The 17944-nt window shown below is 41.9% G+C and overlaps 1 protein-coding gene across 12 annotated transcripts in view; it reads left to right on the plus strand.

The window, feature by feature from the left end:
* The window catches only part of ZMIZ1 (zinc finger MIZ-type containing 1), a 436554-nt gene that overhangs the window by 119131 nt on the left and 299479 nt on the right, over window positions 1-17944 (plus strand). For 10 of the 12 annotated variants that reach the window (XM_074232937.1, XM_074232935.1, XM_074232934.1 and 7 more), the window contains exon 4: window positions 4251-4325. The exons of the other annotated variants lie outside the window; for them this stretch is intronic. The gene's annotated coding sequence lies outside the window, so the exon portion shown is untranslated. The remainder of the gene's footprint in view (window positions 1-4250; window positions 4326-17944) is intronic. 12 annotated transcript variants of the gene reach the window in all.

Below are 17944 nucleotides of genomic sequence, written 5' to 3' on the forward strand. Positions count from 1 at the left end.
ATGTGAATATAAACATGATACATATGTGTATATATGTATCATATATATATATGTATCATATATCATGCACATAAAATGAACATTATAGTCCTGTAGTAGATGAACAAAGGAGTGGTGGGCTGAGGCTAGAATCCAGGCCTCCTGACTCCAGCCCCTGGTCCTTCTCACCCTGAATGCTTACCCTGTGAAAACTGTTATCTTTACTGCTCTCCAGAAGCCCACCCCAGTATAATTCTGTCCTCAGGCTGTGTGGGGAAAATGGAGGGGGTGGGAATGAGAAAGAGTACTGGCCCAAAGCTGCTGGATCCTGGACAAGAATTTGGAGACTTTATGTTAGAGAGGGGGAAGGGGTCTACAGAGGAGGTCTCCCACAGAGCATAGTCTCGGGTTTGTTTTCTACTCAATTAAAACCTCTTTTTGGAGACTCTCCTGCTGACCACTCTGCTGGGCTTTGTGGGAGCCATAAGAAAAGGTAAGACAGATTGTTCGGCCCCTGCTCTCAAAGGGCTTACAGTCTGGGGGATATGAGACCCCTGGAAGAGGGTTTTTAGCCTCTTTCCTCTTGGATCCTGAAGACCTCACTAGAAGCCATTGCTCGAAGTTAGAGAAACAAATGACTGGATTGTCAAAAAACAAACCCAAACCCTTCCTCAGAATGAATATTCTCCCAGAGTGCTCAGGGCTGCCTCGAAAGGTCGGGATTTCTCCTTCAGGGAAGAACTGGACTAGGAGGCCTTGGGTTTTCATTCCCTATACCCTCACAAGTTCTGGAGTTCTGATTTTGTGAGAATAATGTATAACTAAGGAATAAATTAGATGGGCGTTGCAGAGTTGGATCGACTAGCCAGGAATCCTTGTGGTGTTATACAGGGGAGTCAGGAAGAACTGGATTCAAGTCTTTCCAAAGTTACTTATTAGCTGTCACTAATCTGTGGCGTGTTGCTTGGTGTGCCTTGTCCCCAAGGTCCCTGCTAGGGCAGATCCATGATTCTGGAATTCTTTGGTCTGAAGCTGGAGTAGGGAAGTGGTGGGAGTCGGAGAGATGGATTTACATCTTTCACAGGGTGTGGGGGGTGAGTTCTGATGAGGTCTTGGCTCCTTCTGGGTGGTCTTCCCCCTGGTCTTACCACATGTGGTTGGTTACTACTCCCGACAGATCCTCTGATTTGGGGGGAAGGAGCCCAGTCTGATGGGGGGAGTTGTGTTTGATTCAGTGTAGGGAGTTTATCCTGGGAGACACTGTTTTGAACTGACCTTGCTTTGCTTGCCCTTTCAAGGGGTGGTATTTTCCCTGAAGGACTCAGCTGCAGCCACCTCTGCTGGTTCTTACACTCCTCCCTCCCCTGACTACCACCTCCTGAGTCCAATAAACCTGCATCAGCTTGGGGCCTGGATTATATGGCTGTTTGTCCAACAGATCTCATGGCCTGTGTTTGGCTTGGCCAGGCCAGAGATGATCATGGTGGGGGGAGGAGTTCTCTCAGCAATAGGAAGAGAGGGAATGGGATGGGAGGGGTAGGGGGACTATGGAATTTGAGAGCCAGAGTGGAGGACAACTCCTTCAAACCTTTGAAATCACAATTTGTATGATTAGGGTAAGAGTTGATGTATATTTTTCCTGGCTTCAAGCTCTCCACAATCTCTACCTCCACCCTGTTTGCACATCCAACCCATTTTTAACAGTGACGGGATTCCTCCAAGCCTTCTCTGTTCTTCAGCTTTCAGCTTTGCTGACTCAGGGTGACCAACAAGGGGATTCTGTCTCATTGCTACACAGATCTTCAACACTGCTTCATGGCCCTGAGATTTTTCATACAACCGGCCATGGGAGGGTTGAGATGTTGATCTTTGTAGAAGTTTGTCCCCTCTCTTCTTAGGGCAACTAACATCTAGCTCTGAGATAATATCTGAGGTTGAGGGTCCTTCCATCTTAGAACTTTTTTTTTTTAGGTTTTTGCAAGGCAATGGGGCTAAGTGGCTTGCCCAAGGCCACACAGCTAGGTAATTATTAAGTGTCTGAGACCAGATTTGAACCCAGGTACTCCTGACTCGAGGGCTGGTGCTCTACCCACTCCCCCACCTAGCTGCCCCTTAAAACTGTCTTAATCTGTCAAAAAGTAAGCACATTGGCTCCTAATTCTGCTTTCCCTTTCTTAATTGATCAGTAGGTACCCATTGACTGCCTCCAGTGGGTCCAGTCCCATGCTAGAGATTGTGAGGATCCTAAAGAAAAGGGGAAGAGGGAGCAGCTAGGTGGTAGCTGTATGACCTTGGGCAAGTCACATAACCCTACTGCCTTGCAAAAAAAAAAGAAAGGGGGAAGAGCTTTCAGCCCATCTAATTTGGAAACGGGATAGTAAGAGACAATGATCTTCATGTGCTCCCTTGCATAGATCTGAGTCGTTACTGTACACATTCAGAACAGAGATCAGCATGGGATGGGGTGGTCATAGAAGATAAGCTTGGCCTCTGGTGAAATGATGTTGGAGTATCCATAGGTATGAGGGCTTCCATTAAGAGGATAGGATTGCCTGGGGGGGAGCACACTTTATCTCTCTGGTTTGATACTCTCAACATCCTTACAAAGCTGACCTATAAGTATGATAGAGATGGGGATAAAGACTGATTTTACCAGTGTAAGGCATTTCCCAAGGAGGGAATTTCCATAAGCAGCCCCCTACCAGATTGATTTCCTTAAATTCTCAGAGGTGGGTGCCACAACTTCTGATCGTACTATAATATATATACATACGTGTATGTGTGTGTATATATATATATATATATATATATATATATATATATATATATATATATATATATATATATAGAGAGAGAGAGAGAGAGAGAGAGAGAGAGAGAGAGAGAGAGAGTGCTGTCTGACTCCAAAGGAAAAGTATAGGAGAAAGAGAGGAATGTTGGAGCTCTTGACATCTCAATTCCCCTGGCTTTTCATTACAAGGAAAAGGTAAAAACCTTTTTGGGTTGTTAAGTAAAAGTCAAAACTGTCTGTCAATTTGGACCAAATGAGATCTTTGGGTTTCTGGGTCAAATCTCTCTCTTTCCTGCTTTTTTCTGTTACTTTCTTTACTAAATGACTCTATTTGCAAATCCATAGAGATGCAGTTGTCCTATTGCTTCTTCTGTTTTCACTGCCTGTGATTAGAGCTGAGCTCTGGGAAGGGCTTCCCAGGTGTCTTTAGTGACTGACCCACTGGGAAAGAGCAAAATCAGCTAATACCATAGGGACAATTTAAAAAAAAAAAAGGCAAAATGCGGTGTTCTTTCTCTATCTCTTTTATTCTTGGGAGAAAATAATCATCGTTATCATGAAGCACGGTTTGGGGGTTTTTATTTTGGGGATGTTTTAGGGTTTTTTTCTTTTGGAGACCTGGACCTTGTCGATTTTGAAACTTGATAATATTTGGCCTTGCATAGTGTAGGGCTGGCCAGATTTCTTGTACTCAATGTATGCTGGATGAAGCAAAGGAGTGACTACTGCTAATAGTAGGAAGAAGACTAGATTATTCCCTGGAAGGCGGCCTACTCCTTCTCCTTTGGTTCCCTCTCATTTTACCTACCATTGGGGCCCCAGGATATGAGATTATGAATGAATGAATGAATGAATGAATGAATGAATGAACTAACTCAGGCTGGGATCTGTAGACCTGTCCTTATGGGACCTCTTAGACAATCAATATCTGTGGGACCCTTTGGATTCCTTTTCCGAATAATATTTTTAAATGCATAGCGTAAGGTATATATTATTACGAAGGAAATACATTATATTGAAATAGCAAAAAAAAATTTTTAATTGAGATTCACTATTGTATCAATCAACTTGTAGATTTGAAGTAGGATGAGCATTCAAAGCGTCAACGATAATGTGATATGAAAATTTCTTGGTGACCAAGTCACATGTATGTTGTTGTTACTGTTTTTGTTGCATGTATATGTATACATGTGAATATGTATATGCATATGTGAATGCATATACACACAGTTTTTGTCGACTGTCTATCACTTTCCCCTCCAATGTCTGATCTGGTGCATCATGAGTCCTTATATCATATCTGGCCCCGATATTGAATGGATACTTATTGCTGAATTGCCATATCTCTTCTTATTAATTGAAGGAATATTAATTGAAATACATTTCAGTTAGAGGTTCATGAAAACAAATACAATTTTTTATATTCCAACCTCAAGTGAAACTCCTTTGATCTAGTCTTACCTCTCATTTTATCCCTAAGGATGCTGAGAAAATATTAAGTGATTTCCTAAGATGGATGGAGAGGTAGCCTACAGTGAAGGAGATACGGTCCTTGGTGAGTTTCAATTCCAACCAACAGAGACCTGCACCCTGGCTTTATCTGGACTTTTCCTATGCATATGCTTGGACTTAGAGAGAGGAGAACTCCCTCAGAGAGCCTTGCTGCCACTGGCTTGACAGACCAGACTCAGGTCGGGTGAGGGGGCAAAGGTGGGAGAGGCAGGTGGCAGTTCTTCTGCCCTTTTTTACCTGGGCTCAGTTCTCCTTGTCTCAGAACTATTGCAATTGACTGTACTGTTTGTTTTTGGTTTGGGGTTTTGAGCATCCCTGCAGGGTGGAGTGAGAAGCCTTTTAGACATTGTGTGACCTCGGAGGGGTGGGTTGGTGCCAGGAAATAAGCTATCCCATGCTGTGGGCAATCTAATTAGATCACTAGGCCTATAATAACAGTAATCCATGGAATTTATACTTAGACTTTTCATAAATGGCTTTCCATCCATTATCTCATTTAAATCCTTAAGTGACCCCTGTGAGCTAGGGAAGGTGAGGGATATTATCCTCTTGTGTTCTTATTAACTGAAAGAAGAAGAAGAAACTGGAGCCCAGAAGTCAAGAGCAGCCAATCTCTGTTCACAGAAGGAACTGGAACCCAGATCTTCTGGCTGTTGGACCAGATCTCTTTCCACTATCCTGGACTGCTTTTCTTCTGCAGCACAAACACATGTGAGCATACACAATGCTCATGCAGATATGCAATACATACAATTATATATGTAACCACAGATAAATGCATCTTTACAAAAATATGTATATAATATGCATGGATATGCAGGTATATGTATGTATATACATGTGACAATGTATGTGTATGTATGAATACACACACAGCCAGTTCTGTCAGTTGTCTGCCACCTTCCCCTCTGATGTCTGACCTGGACAGGTGCATCATATTTTCTTATATCATATCTGTCCCCGATATTGAATTGCCACTTATTAACGAACAGCAATTGCCTCGATCAGGATGGCTGCTAGGAGCCATTGGCAATTGCTGTTATTAAAAACACTAAGTTTCTCATTAGAACAACTCTATTGTAAGTATTGTTTAAATATAGATTACTAATGAAATGCCTCTTCATTGCTTTCCCAGTGAATACTTTGAGTGTAAAGTTAATTTGCAGTGTTATGTAAATTCTGTTTAACTTCAATCAAGTTTTTAATTATGTTTTTACCGCAGTAATTCCCATTTGATTTGTCATCTCCTGTTAGGTATTTAACGTTTTGTAGGCGGGTTTCTCTCTCTCTCTCTCTCTTTTGGTCTTTCTCTCTTTTCAAGTCTCTCCCCATTTCTTTATCCATCTCTTTCTCTTTTAACTTTCATCCTGTAGATCTGTATATATGTCTCTTTTCTTTCCTTCCTTCTCCCTCTTTTCCTTCCCTTTCTCCCTCTTTCCTTCCTTCCTTCTTCTTTTTTCCCCCTCTTTCCTTCCTATCTTTATTTCTTCCTTCCCTTGTTTCTTCCCTTTCTTCTTTTTTTCCTCCTTCCCTTCCTCTCTTCCATCCTCAGTTTCCTCTCTCCTCCTCCACACTTTGCCCCTTCTTTTTCCTGCCCTTGGGACCCCCTCAAAGTGAAGCTCTTAGAGAGAAGACACTTTGAATTTCCTTTCTTTTTCTCCAGGAGAGAGGAAGGACCCAGTAGAAAGGCAGTTCAGTGAAGGAAACCTCCTAGAAGCTGAGCCTCAACCAAAAGAACTGGTTTGTGAGCTCTGGTTGGTGAATGCTCCCTTCTAAGGACTGGAGGGAGTTCTTAGGAAACAGCAATGTATGGTGGAGACCAAAAGGGGCAAAGAGAATTCCTGGAGTTGTGGAGGACACATATGAGAGAAAGTTAGAAGTGGTTAAAGTTGCTGAACTTGGGGTCAAAATACCCAGGGTCAAATCCTAGCTCTGACATTAATTACTTGTAATTAGATGACTTCTCAGGTCCCTTCCAGCTCTAAATCTATGGTCCTAGTAATGACTTGTGGACCTCTCTTTTCTTTTCTTTTCTTTTCTTTTCTTTTCTTTTCTTTTCTTTTTTCTTTTCTCTTTTCTCTCTCTCTTTTTTTTTGAAAGCAATCAGGGCTAAGTGACTTGCCTAGGGTCACACAGTGAAGTTGGATTTGAACTTAAATCCTGATTCCAGGGTCAGTAGTCTATCCATTATAACACCTCTCTCCTTCCTTACCTCCCCCCTTCTTTCTTTAGAACCTTCTTCCTTTTTTTATTGGAAATCTCTGCTCCCATGGTCAAAACAGTGAATGAAAAGGGAACAACATTTGAGTGGGGGTGGGGGTGAGGGTGGAAGAAAAGGAGGAGGGAATATTTTTGGCTTTTGTCAAAATGGTGACCTGCCCAGTTTTGATTCAGTGCCTGTTTGTTACAGCTGGACTATTGTCCTCTGGGTTGGCTTCCTGGGGAGCCTGTCTTCAAGCCAGAGTGAAAGTAGATCCTCATGTGTCAGAAGCACCAAGTAGTAGAACTCTTGTTCAGAAGCCTTGTGTCCTGTCTTTCCCTTCCAGGCCTCTTATCCACCTGGCCAGACCTAGAGGGGAAGGAAAGGGAGAGAGCCTGTCTGTCATTCCCTGTAGGGATTCTTAGAATTGGAGAATTTTAGGGCTAGAAGATCATCTAATCTACTTGTATCATTTTGACAAGTGGGGAAACAGAGAAATGAATTGATTTGCCCAATCTATCTTGCTTAGGTAGACCCAGGGTTTTGGGCTCTGTGGACCAGTGCTTTCTATGATGCCCCTCACTGGCATCAGAGCCTCATAAGCTTGGGGGAGGGGTGGGAGAAAGGGTGGTCTCCCTGCTTTTCTTTGTCTTGCCAATCATTTCACTTAATTCCGTTCTGTCTTCCCTCCCACCACTCTGAATCTGGGTTGAGGAGACCATATGATAGGGTTGAATCCAAGGCTACAGCATGAGACTATTCCACCAAATCCATCTGACTTGCCCATTTCTTCTTCCTTTTTCCATGGGTTAGAATAAGAACCCTATCCTGAACATCAAGAAGCTAAAAATGTGTTAAGTCTGGATCTACCACTCACTCACTTACTGTGTGATCTTTGACTCATCACTTCCATTTTCTGGCTTTCTTTTTTCCTCTTCTGTCAAATGAGAAGAGTGGACTAGATATAGTTAAAGCTCCTTTCTGCTCTGATGTCCTAATACCCCCCCCCCCCCAATTTGATAACTACAAGAATGAGGGAGCAGCTATGTCCAGATGTCTTGGGCATTTCCAGAAGTCATCTGCCTTCCCTCAGAAGGAGGGAAAGAAGAAGAAAACCAATCCCTGGAACCTCTCTCTCTCTCTCTCTCTCTCTCTCTGTGTGTGTGTGTGTGTGTGTATGTGTGTGTGTACTTTTATGTCTCTCTCATATTTATTTTTTCACTTGATTGTCCTCTATGTCCATCTTACTCAGGAAGTGGGAAACAAGTGTTTGGAGAAGACATTTTTCTGGGTGAGGAAGGCAGCCCCTTTCAGTCATCCTTCAAAGCCGCAGAAATCTGATTCCTCCCTGCCATATGACCTCTGTGTGTGTGTGTGTGTGTGTGTGTGTGTGTGTGTGTGTGTTTGAACTGAATGAAACCTTAGCTAATCACATGGGTCTTTTTTCTATTTGTCAAATAAGCAGTTTAGCCCAGTTAGAGTTGGAAAACAGACTTCTTTACTCTGATATGAAAAAAGGAGGACAGTGTGGGAGTAATGAAGAGTAAATGCTGCCTTGGATAGATTTGAGGAACTTGGACAGTTTGGGGGGAGGAGAAGGGGCCTTCAGATAATTGAGATCTGAGCAGGCCGCCATTTTGTCATTTTTCTTACTGGCCAAAAGAGCTTTAATTTCCCCCTCCTTCCCAAACTTTGTGATTAGGAATGAAATCATAAGAAAGTGAGTAGGCTACCCAAGTGAGTGAATTATAATTGAAGAGATTGATACATTTTTAGGGATTATCTTGCCTACCACTCTCAACTTACAGATGGGGAAATTGAGACCCAGAAGGAAGAAACCCAATGTTAACACAGGTCTTGATGGTGATTAGGTAAAAAGTAAATGTGAAGATATGAAAAGGGCTTTAATTTATAGGAAAAGCTTATTGTATTAAATAGGCCATGCTCTTGTGATTCATTCTATTGATACTGAGCTGTTGTTTTCTAAAAAGTCTCTTACCCAAGCCCAAGACAGAATTAAGTGTTCAGTGCTAGACCAATCCCATTCTACCATCTGTGTCCCAGACAGTAAACCCCTGACATCTGAAGACTGGATGGACCTTGCCAAGCAAGGATAAGGGGACATTACAGGTCCCTCCCTATCTCTACAGATATATTATCTTTCCTGTGAAACCTTGTCTAATGCTCTCCTTCCTCAAATATTCCTCAAGCATTCTGTCTGGATTTCTCCATTGTTCCATCATCTCATCCAGGTTTGCGTTATATTTATTTGAGCTCATGTTTTAGCCACTCCAATAAAATATAAGCTTGATGGCAAGCACCAAATATTTTTCCTCTCTATCTCCAGAATGTGGTAGTAATATTCAACAATTTTTTAAAAGTGAATTTTTATATAATGCATTTTATCAGTATTGCCACTTAAAGAGTATTTATATGGAAGTAAATTTTTTTTAAAAAGCCAACTTAGATTTTAAATCCTTTAAAAAATATTTAGCTCAACTCAATCATCTACTTCTAAGCTAAAGGAATCTAAGGCCAAAGAGGGAAAGTTATTCAAACCAAGGTGACATGGATATCCAGATCATTCCCAGAAAGCATCTGCCTTTCTTCAGAAGGAAGGGAGAAAAAAGAAAACCCCAGACCTGGGGTTAGCTTCCCCGCCCCCCCCTCCGGAGTTAGGCTCTGTATTCCCACATGTTTTACAAGTACATATATGTGTAAAATTCTACTTTCTCCAGAGCATGATGGTTTCCCCCCTTCCCAAATTCCCCTTGTAGGTTGACGTGGGATGTCGCAATTTAACATTTCATCATTCTGAAGCTATTTCCTCAGGAGAGGGTTCTTTTCTCTCTACCTAGTATTCAGACATCGAGTCATCTTTGTATTCCCACAAGGCTGAGTAAGAAGAAGGAGTTCGGTAAATTATTTCATTTTGATCTACAATTATTAACTGCCAGGAAGTCCCACGAGAGCTGTGTCTTAGCTAAATTTTTCTGTTTCACCCATTTCCTTTTCTAGCCTCAGTATAGGATGGGAGCTTAATGTGTGCTGTTTTCTTTCCTGTATGACCTTGGGCAGGTCCCTTCCTCTTTCTGAGTTTCAGTTTCCTCATCTGTAAAAGGATGCTTTTCCCTTCCAAATTTAAGTAATGTGAACCTATGAAGTGTGTCATTGTCTTGAGTGTCTAGCTAATATGATCGAGATTGCCTGGTATAAAGAATGGAATGCTGAGCTTAGGAAGACCAAGGTCCAGTGTGTGACTGTGAATAAGTCACTAAAATTTTCTGAGCCTTGGTTTAGTCATCAATGAAATTGGAATAATATCTCTAGCACCTAAGGAACTCATTTTAAAGAGTTGTTGTGAAGCTGAAATGAGATACAGACTTTGCAAACTTTACTGGATGTCTCTACTGGATGTCCTGAAAGTCTTCTAAGAAGACTGTAGAAACCTCATTAAGACTGTATAAATGTTAAAATTATCTGTATTAGGGATAGGGACTGAACACATGGTTTTCTGGATGAGGAAGCTCCTGCTCCTGATGCAGGTCAAATCTTCTTTGCAACTTTGTACTCTAGTTACCTAAAGTGTAGGAGATCCATTAGTCAAATATTTATTAAGCAACTATCGGGCACTGTGCAAAGAGATGGGGGATACAAAAAGAGGCAAATACCTTCCTTGTCCTCAAGGAACTTACAGTCTAATTAGGGAGATAACAATCAAACAAGTTAAAGAAAGGATAAATGGGAAATATAAAGAGAGGGAAGAGAGAGATTAAGTGACCTATTCAGAGTCACACAGGCAGAAGGAATCAAAGGCAAGATTTGGACCTAGGTCTTCAACCACTCTGCCACACTATCTCTTGCCATTGTTGTTATGATGATTCTGGGACACCACACAGACACACACACACACACACACACACACACACACACACACACACACACACACACATATACACATTAGGGTGTATGCTTTGAATAGACAATATGCATCAGAGTTTGAATGCAGGAGGATCTGGGTTCAGATGCCTACTCTTGTGTGACCCTGAGCTAATCACTAAGCTTTAGTTTCCTTTTCTGTAAAAATAGAGATAATAATAACATATACCCCACAGGATTATAGAGAAGATGAAATGAAATAGATTGAAATACTTGGCAAATTTTAAAGCTTTCTCTTAATGGGAGCTGGTATGTAAGCCCAAGCCCATGAAGGTGATATTTTCAATCAATCTCTATTTAACCTGTAGTGTCCCAGGAGTTTGCTGCTGTAAGCCCTTCTTCTATCTGGGTTTGATCCCTTGCTCAACCCCTTTCTTTTCCTCAGGAGGTGCCAAGGAATGCCCTGCCTACATCTTACTTTCACATTCCACCTGTGGCTTCTGACCCGGGAATCTCTTGTCTGTCCTTCCTGCAGAACAAAATCCAGTCTCTCTCCTGGGTTCCTATCCCTGAAGCAGGAACACAAATATTTGAGGTTTTCTAAGAGTTTTTCACTAAGAGACAACAATGATTTGGGGGAAAAAGACTTCCTCCTCACCCCTCTCTCCCTCCTCTTGCATAGAATTTTCTTTTGTTCCTTAGACCCTGGCAACACAAAGCCTCTTGGGGTGAACAGAAGACAGTTGTAAAAATTCATCTGTATTTCAAAGAAGTTAGGCTCAGAACATGGGGTTCTGGAATGTGGAACAGGACAGGGATGGGGGTCACAGGGTAGGAACCTGGGGATGCCTATGAGTATAGGGACAGCCTTAAGATAAGACTTGGAAAGGGTACAGGCTGGTCTGAGATGTCATGGGTGTCTTTGTAAAGAAAGGAAGGAAATCCCCAGGAGAAGCAGCTTAAGGGAGAAGATAAGTTCCCGCAGCCACCATCTAGAAGTAATGTGGTGGATGGCTTAAGTCTGCTTCTTTTATATAACCACCCTATTTTGTTATCAGGTAACAGGTAACTCAATATCAGTATGTAATATATGTTGTTCTCTTGTTTCATTCATGACCAATTTTTCATGACCCCATTTGGGATGTTCTTGGCAAAGATATGGGAGGGTTTAGCATTTCCTTCTCTAGTTCATTTTATGGATGAGGATATTGAGGCAAGCAGGGTTAAGTGACTTGCCCAAGGTCACACAGCTAGTAAGTATTTGAGAATGGTCTCCCTGACTTCAGATCCAGAGCTCTTATCCATTGCACCACCCAACTGGTTGACCCCATGACTGCTAAGCTCAACCAATTCATAACTGAAGATCATCAGCCTTCCCTTTCTGGACTGCATTAGGGATGGAACTGATTCTGGTGTAAATGCTGTCCCTGGCCAGGGAGGCTAGGTTGTCTTGCTCCTCAGTGGAGAAGGTGCTCTCTCATGTGGTATGATTTTGAGGGTTCTTAGAAAAGCCTAATACCCCCAAACCATTCTTTACTCTCCTGCTTACAGATGCCTTCAGTGGGGACAAAGGGATAGTGTAGGAAAAGGATTCAGCTGGCAGTTCAAAGCCCCAGGTTCAAATCCAACTCTGCTCTGTATTTTCTGTGTGACTTAGGATAAATTTCATAGCCTCTCTGGATCTCTTCACATCACTTATCTGTCAAACCCTCTAAGGTACTGAGAGAGGTGATTTAAAGGGTCATTTTCAGCTCTAAATCATGTATAATTGTATATAATCTCATTCCACTGGGAGAAATCTCCCTTGGGAGAAAGCTATTCTCTGTGACCCTGGGCAAGTCATCTCATTTCCTTGAGCCTCAGTTTCCTCATCTAAGAAATGAGAGGATTGGACTGGATGGGGATTTAGATCTTAATTTGGTTTTTTTAGGGGTTTTTTGAAAATGATGATGGAGCTCTTTGCATGCTCCTCCAGATGGAGAGGAGAGGGGAAGAATTGGTGGGTCAGTTGATGAGCATATATCATAGTCCTATGATGAGCTTGAAACTAGGCTGAGAAGTCATTGGATGCTTGCAGGGAGGGTCTTTGCAGAGTGGGAAAAGTTAGGGGAAGCTGGGACCCAAAAGAAAAACCAACTGTTTCCCAGTTCTCTGGGTAGCTGGAACTCATCTGTTCCAAGGCTGATGGAAATATGCAGTTCGGGCCCCCGGAGAAGCCCCTTCTTTTGTCTGCTTCTCTTGAAGTAATAGAAAGGTCAGAAGTCAGAGAGCAGGGTGGGGACAGCAGGCAGAAGCTCGCTTTGCAGACTAATGGGCTCCTTGGCCCTGCTCTCCCAGGTCAAGCAGGGACTTCTCTGCTGTGGTCTCAGGAACCAGATGGAGGTTTCCCCCTCCCACCATCTCAATCCTTGTTTAAAATTTTAGGGCTGTAGGAGAGGTGGCAACTGGAAGACTCTTACAACCCTCTCCCAATTCTCCTTAATTGGCTGGGGTCAGGTCCCACGCTGGGCAGGAAGCCACAAATAGCACATCATAGGCATCAGATTGGAAAAGGGAGGAAAAAATTAACAAGGAAGAGGGAGGTGGGGTGGCTGGGGGAGGGGAGAGGAGCAAGAGCCAAGGACTAGGCTGGGCCAGGGAGTGGACATCCTAGGCCAAGATGAGGCAGAAACCTGATCCGGTCCCGGAATCGTGGAAGAGGCCCAGCAGGTCATCTAGGCTGGCTCAGGCCAGGGCAGGAAGCCCTGCCCAGCTCTCTCCAAAGGCTTTGTCTCACTCCGGTTTAATGTTTCCCAAGGGCCGAAGCTTCCACGACTTCCCATGGGACACAGGGCCAGGAATCTCGCCTGTCTTGGGACAGGAAGTCTGACCTCTGGGTCTTGGCTTGTTTCTCTTCCCCTTTCTTCATAGAACTATGTTCCTCCCTCAGTCCCTTCACCACCACCCCTCATACCCAGATGAACTCTCTCAGTAGCTCAGGACAAAGGCCAGATTGGCGGGGTAAAGAGATAACTATCCAGTAGTGAAAAAATAAAGCAAAGCGAGACTCTGGGGATTCACTGTCCTGGGTTCTAGTGTGAGTGGACCTCAGTTTCTTCATCTGAAAATAGGAATAATTAGACTGATCACACTAGATTATTATCACAGATATGCTAGTGGGTATAGAAAAAGTGTTAAATAAAGTGAGAAATGATTATTCACCAAGCATTTATCAAAATACCAGCTCCAGGTGAAGTGTACCATGCTGATTCAAACAGACTTGAACCAGACCCTACCTTCAAGAAACTTACATTCTACTAGGGGGGTTTAGTTTACACACAAGGAAAGAAAGTAAATAAAAAATTGATTTCTGTTTCTTCCTTCGTCCTCTTGATTAGGCCTTTGGTGGTTTACTTTTCATGGCTCGCTATGTGGCGAACTAAAGTCTCCTGTAGATGAAAGACTGAAGCCGTGCAGTGACCTAGGAGCAGGTACGGGAGATGGAAAAAGCAAGCAAAATACTCTTAGATTCCCCTAGCTTGGGCCCCTCCCTCTTTGGAGAAAGCCTTTCATTTTATTCTGAAATGTCCATTCTGCAATCTGAAGCTTGCCCAGTGACCCAGAAGGAAGTAGGCAAATTCCTATTAGGGAAAATGCCAAAGTGATTTTTCTAAAGTGAAACTCTGACCGTGTCACTCCCTTACTCAATAAATGACAGTGGCTCCTTGTTTTCTCTAGGATTAAATAGGCACCTCTGTTTATCTTTTAAAGGTCTTCACATCCCAGCCCCAACTTTATTATGTTTCTTACAGTTTTGGGAAATCTTGGCTGTCCCATTCATTTTTATATTGACTGACCCTCATGCTTGGAAAGCACACCTACCTCACCTAGACATCTGTTTGCAATCCCTCATTTTTATCAAAAATGTTCTTCAAGTGATACCTTCTATATGAAAACTTTCCCTATTCTGTATTCCACCCACTCCCTAAATTTTTTAGCCTTGAATTTATATGGTAAATATTAATGTGTATGTCTCCTATAATAGAATATAAGCTTCTTGAGGCCAGGAACAATTTTTTTTTTATTTTGGGTCTTTATAGCCCAAACAGGTATCTGGTATATTGGTGTTTAATAAATTATTATTTGTTGATTTATTGATTGATTGCCACGTGAACCCAATAAATGGGCAACATCAGTTTTAGGGTTGGGAAGGGAAAATATGGGGTTCCTTGGCAAAGGCACTTTAGACTTTAGACTTGAATGGCCTTGAGCTGCTTCAGGAACATAAGCCCCAAATTAAGTTTTTGAACCCCATTTTCCCCCTTCTTATATAGCTGACTAAGCACTCCTTACCCACAAGGTATTAACTTCCTCCTTTGTTGAGTCATTGAAGTGATTCTCTAGAATTCAGTCTATTGTTACCTGATTCCCCAAATAGGACTAGAAATAAAAATCTGAGTTCTTTTCCTTTCTCCTCATTTCCTCATCTGAGTAAAGTGGACACCTTATGATTCTGTGGGATTCTAAAACCTGTTTATAGTGAGTGTACGCAGTCCTACAACTAACTACCTTGTTTGAGATGGTGAACTTTCTGAGTCTCTGTTTCTTTAACTGTAAAATGGAGGGATTGGATGAGAAGACCTCAAAGATCTCTTCCATCTCTTTGTCAATGATCCTTAGAGAACCTGTGATCTTGGGGTGATTGGGTAAAGATTACAGAGTGCTATGAAGAGGTTTCTTACATTTTGATTGTTTACTATTAGTCATATGACCTTAGATCAATCTCATCATCTCAACCTTAGTTTTCCATGTCTGTAAAATCAAATGAGGGATTAGTCAAATGAGGTTTTTTCCAGTTTTAGCAGTGAGCCAATGAGAGTGTTTATGTTAGGGGATCCATGACCTTTCTAGCCTGAAGAACCCACTGGTAAGATAATATTTGTAAAGTATTTTCCTAACCTTAAAACATTATGTGCTAGCTTTGTGATGATGATTATAATAATAAGTAGTGGTAGTGGTAGAAGTGGTAGTGTTACATGTCTGCCCAGGGATGTAATCTGTGGGTTTGCATGAAGGGGTCAGGGTCCCCATTCCTTAAGAAATGAATAAGTAGCCAGAAGAGATAAGACACAAGTTGAAAGCTTTCCATTCCTCAATTCTTTGCCGAATATTCCATATGGGTCAAAGGCTACAGGGTGCATTGGAGGATGAAGCCGTCTAGGAGAGTCAAATTTCTCCCCCTTCCCCCATCTTCTTTGGTGGCCCCATGATGTATCTCTCAATCTTCCCAGAGTGCTTTGTTCTTAGGTTTTTGGGAGGGGGTAGGAAGATGGGGGGGGGTAATCTAAGGCACAAGTTGCAGGAACCAGATGGACAGACCCCCCCCCTTCTAACTCTCTACCTGGTTCAACTTCAGTGGCCTCTGTAACTTAACCTCAACAGGGCCCCCAAGGCCACACTGAAGTGCAAGGGGAGGGGTGGAGGTGGTGGTGAGTGATTAGAAGGGAGCTGATTGTCCAAAGGAGCTAAAATATAGCTGAAGAGATGGCCAAAGCTTTTAGCTGGGGGGGGGGTCAGCAGAAGGGATCTCAAACAAGGCACCTTGGGGAGCCAGACACAACAAAGCTTGAATTCTAGCTCTATGGGGTTGTAGGCACAAACTGGGAAGAGCATAGAGTAGACAGAGGGTGTGGGAAAGGAAGCATTTCAGCAGGGAGAAAAAATGGAAAATATTGAGCTTTTAGAGGGTATCTATTGATTCAGTGAGTCTAAAGCAACTCTTGAAAATCCAGAGGTTAGTTAACGTGTGATCCCTACCCTTATGGAGCTTCTAGTCTTATGGGACAGGTGGGTTTAGATTGCTAACTCCACAAAGAGCTGCAATGTAGAATATTCCATCACTAAACCAAAGACCTCCAAGTTTGGGGCGGCTAGGTGGCTCAGTGGATAGAGCACCTAGAGTCAGAAGTACCTGAATTCAAATCCAGTCTCAGACACTTAATAATGACCTAGCTGTATGGCCTTGAGCAAGCCACTTAACTCCATTGCCTTACAAAAAAAAAAAAAACCCTAAAAAAAAAGACCTCCAAATTTCTAATAATGACTCCAGGCCTCTAAACAATATGAGGCAGAGATTATGTCTTATTTCACTTCTGACCCCACCAATTTAGATTCCTCTTCATTCTTAGATGAAGGGGGAAAAAGGACTAAATATTTCTATAGGACTTAGTATGCAGAACCTATTATAGTTTCTTACTAGGGTAAGAACTTTTGTTGTGTTTTTTTTTACAAATATTGTTTCATTTCATCCTCACAATAATCTTGAGAGTTAAGTTGCTATTATAATAGGGAGGGAGGGAGCTAAGAGGAAGGAAGGGAAGGAGAGAGGGAGGGAGGAGAGTTGAACTAAATTCCATTCTTGCCTCATTTTGCAAGGTACCTTCTCCGCTCCCTCAATCCCCAGAACAATATGGGAATCTCTCCTATCCCAGGAAAGCAAGTCCTTAACTATCCTTAACCATTCTTGCTGGTCTGTATGTTGTCCTACCTAACTCCATCATCAGATCAAAGTTTTAGAGGTGGAAGACACCACAGAAGTCATCTAGTCCATCTCTCTCATTTCACAGAATAGGAAATGAGTTCCAGGGATGTTATCTCTTTCCCAGGCAGGACTTGAACTTGGGTCCTCCTTCAACTCTGCGGCATCTTTCTGTGACTCTTCTTAAGCTTGTGTTCTAAACATTTTGGATGGAAGTGCAGGAAGACTAACTGGGTCCACAATAAGTATTTCATCCCTACTGGTAAACTGCAGAAAAATTTGAAATTTGAAGACAGCTAATAGCCTTAAAAAAATGAGTGTTTAGTTAGAACTATGGGAATTATCTTTCCTTAGGCTGTGTATGAGAGGCAGCTATAAAGGAGCACATGTAGAGCCTAGAACCAAGTAGATCTGGTGCAAATCTTGCCTCTGACCCTTGTTAGGAGGAAAGAGGAATAAGCATTTATTAGGCACCAACTAGGTGCAAAATATTTTCCAAAGATAATTTCATTTGATCTCCTTATCAGCTGTGTGACTCTGGGCAAGTCACTTAACTGCTTGGAAACAATGTATGTAATAAGGTGGTTGTGAGAATCAGTTAAGGATATATGTATATGTATGTTTATCTTTATACACACATGGTACATTGCTATAAACATATATAGATGAGTATGTGCATATATGTAGGATGTTTGCTTGTATATATTTATGTATATTTGTAAACCTTAAAGTATTATATAAATATGATCTATTATTAGCATTATTATTATTATTATTATGTTCTCTGCTCCCTCCTATATTCTAAAAATTCCTAGTAACCAGAGGAAAAGTATTTCACTCTTGCACCCTCCTCCTTTTCCCCCATATTATTTTATTAATTTATGACTAATAATAATTAATTGATTTATATTTTATTAATATTAACAATGAATGGTATATCTGTTTTTTGCTAGTTAACTTTTAAAGTTAATGTGCCATTTGGTGGTTGTGAGAAAAGTGTTTATATATTCCACAAAGGAATATATGTGTTAATATTCTGGAGCTTCTTCTAACCAACAGGGAAAGG

Source organism: Macrotis lagotis, chromosome 4 (assembly GCF_037893015.1).
Source record: "Macrotis lagotis isolate mMagLag1 chromosome 4, bilby.v1.9.chrom.fasta, whole genome shotgun sequence".
NCBI classification, from domain to species: domain Eukaryota; kingdom Metazoa; phylum Chordata; class Mammalia; order Peramelemorphia; family Peramelidae; genus Macrotis; species Macrotis lagotis.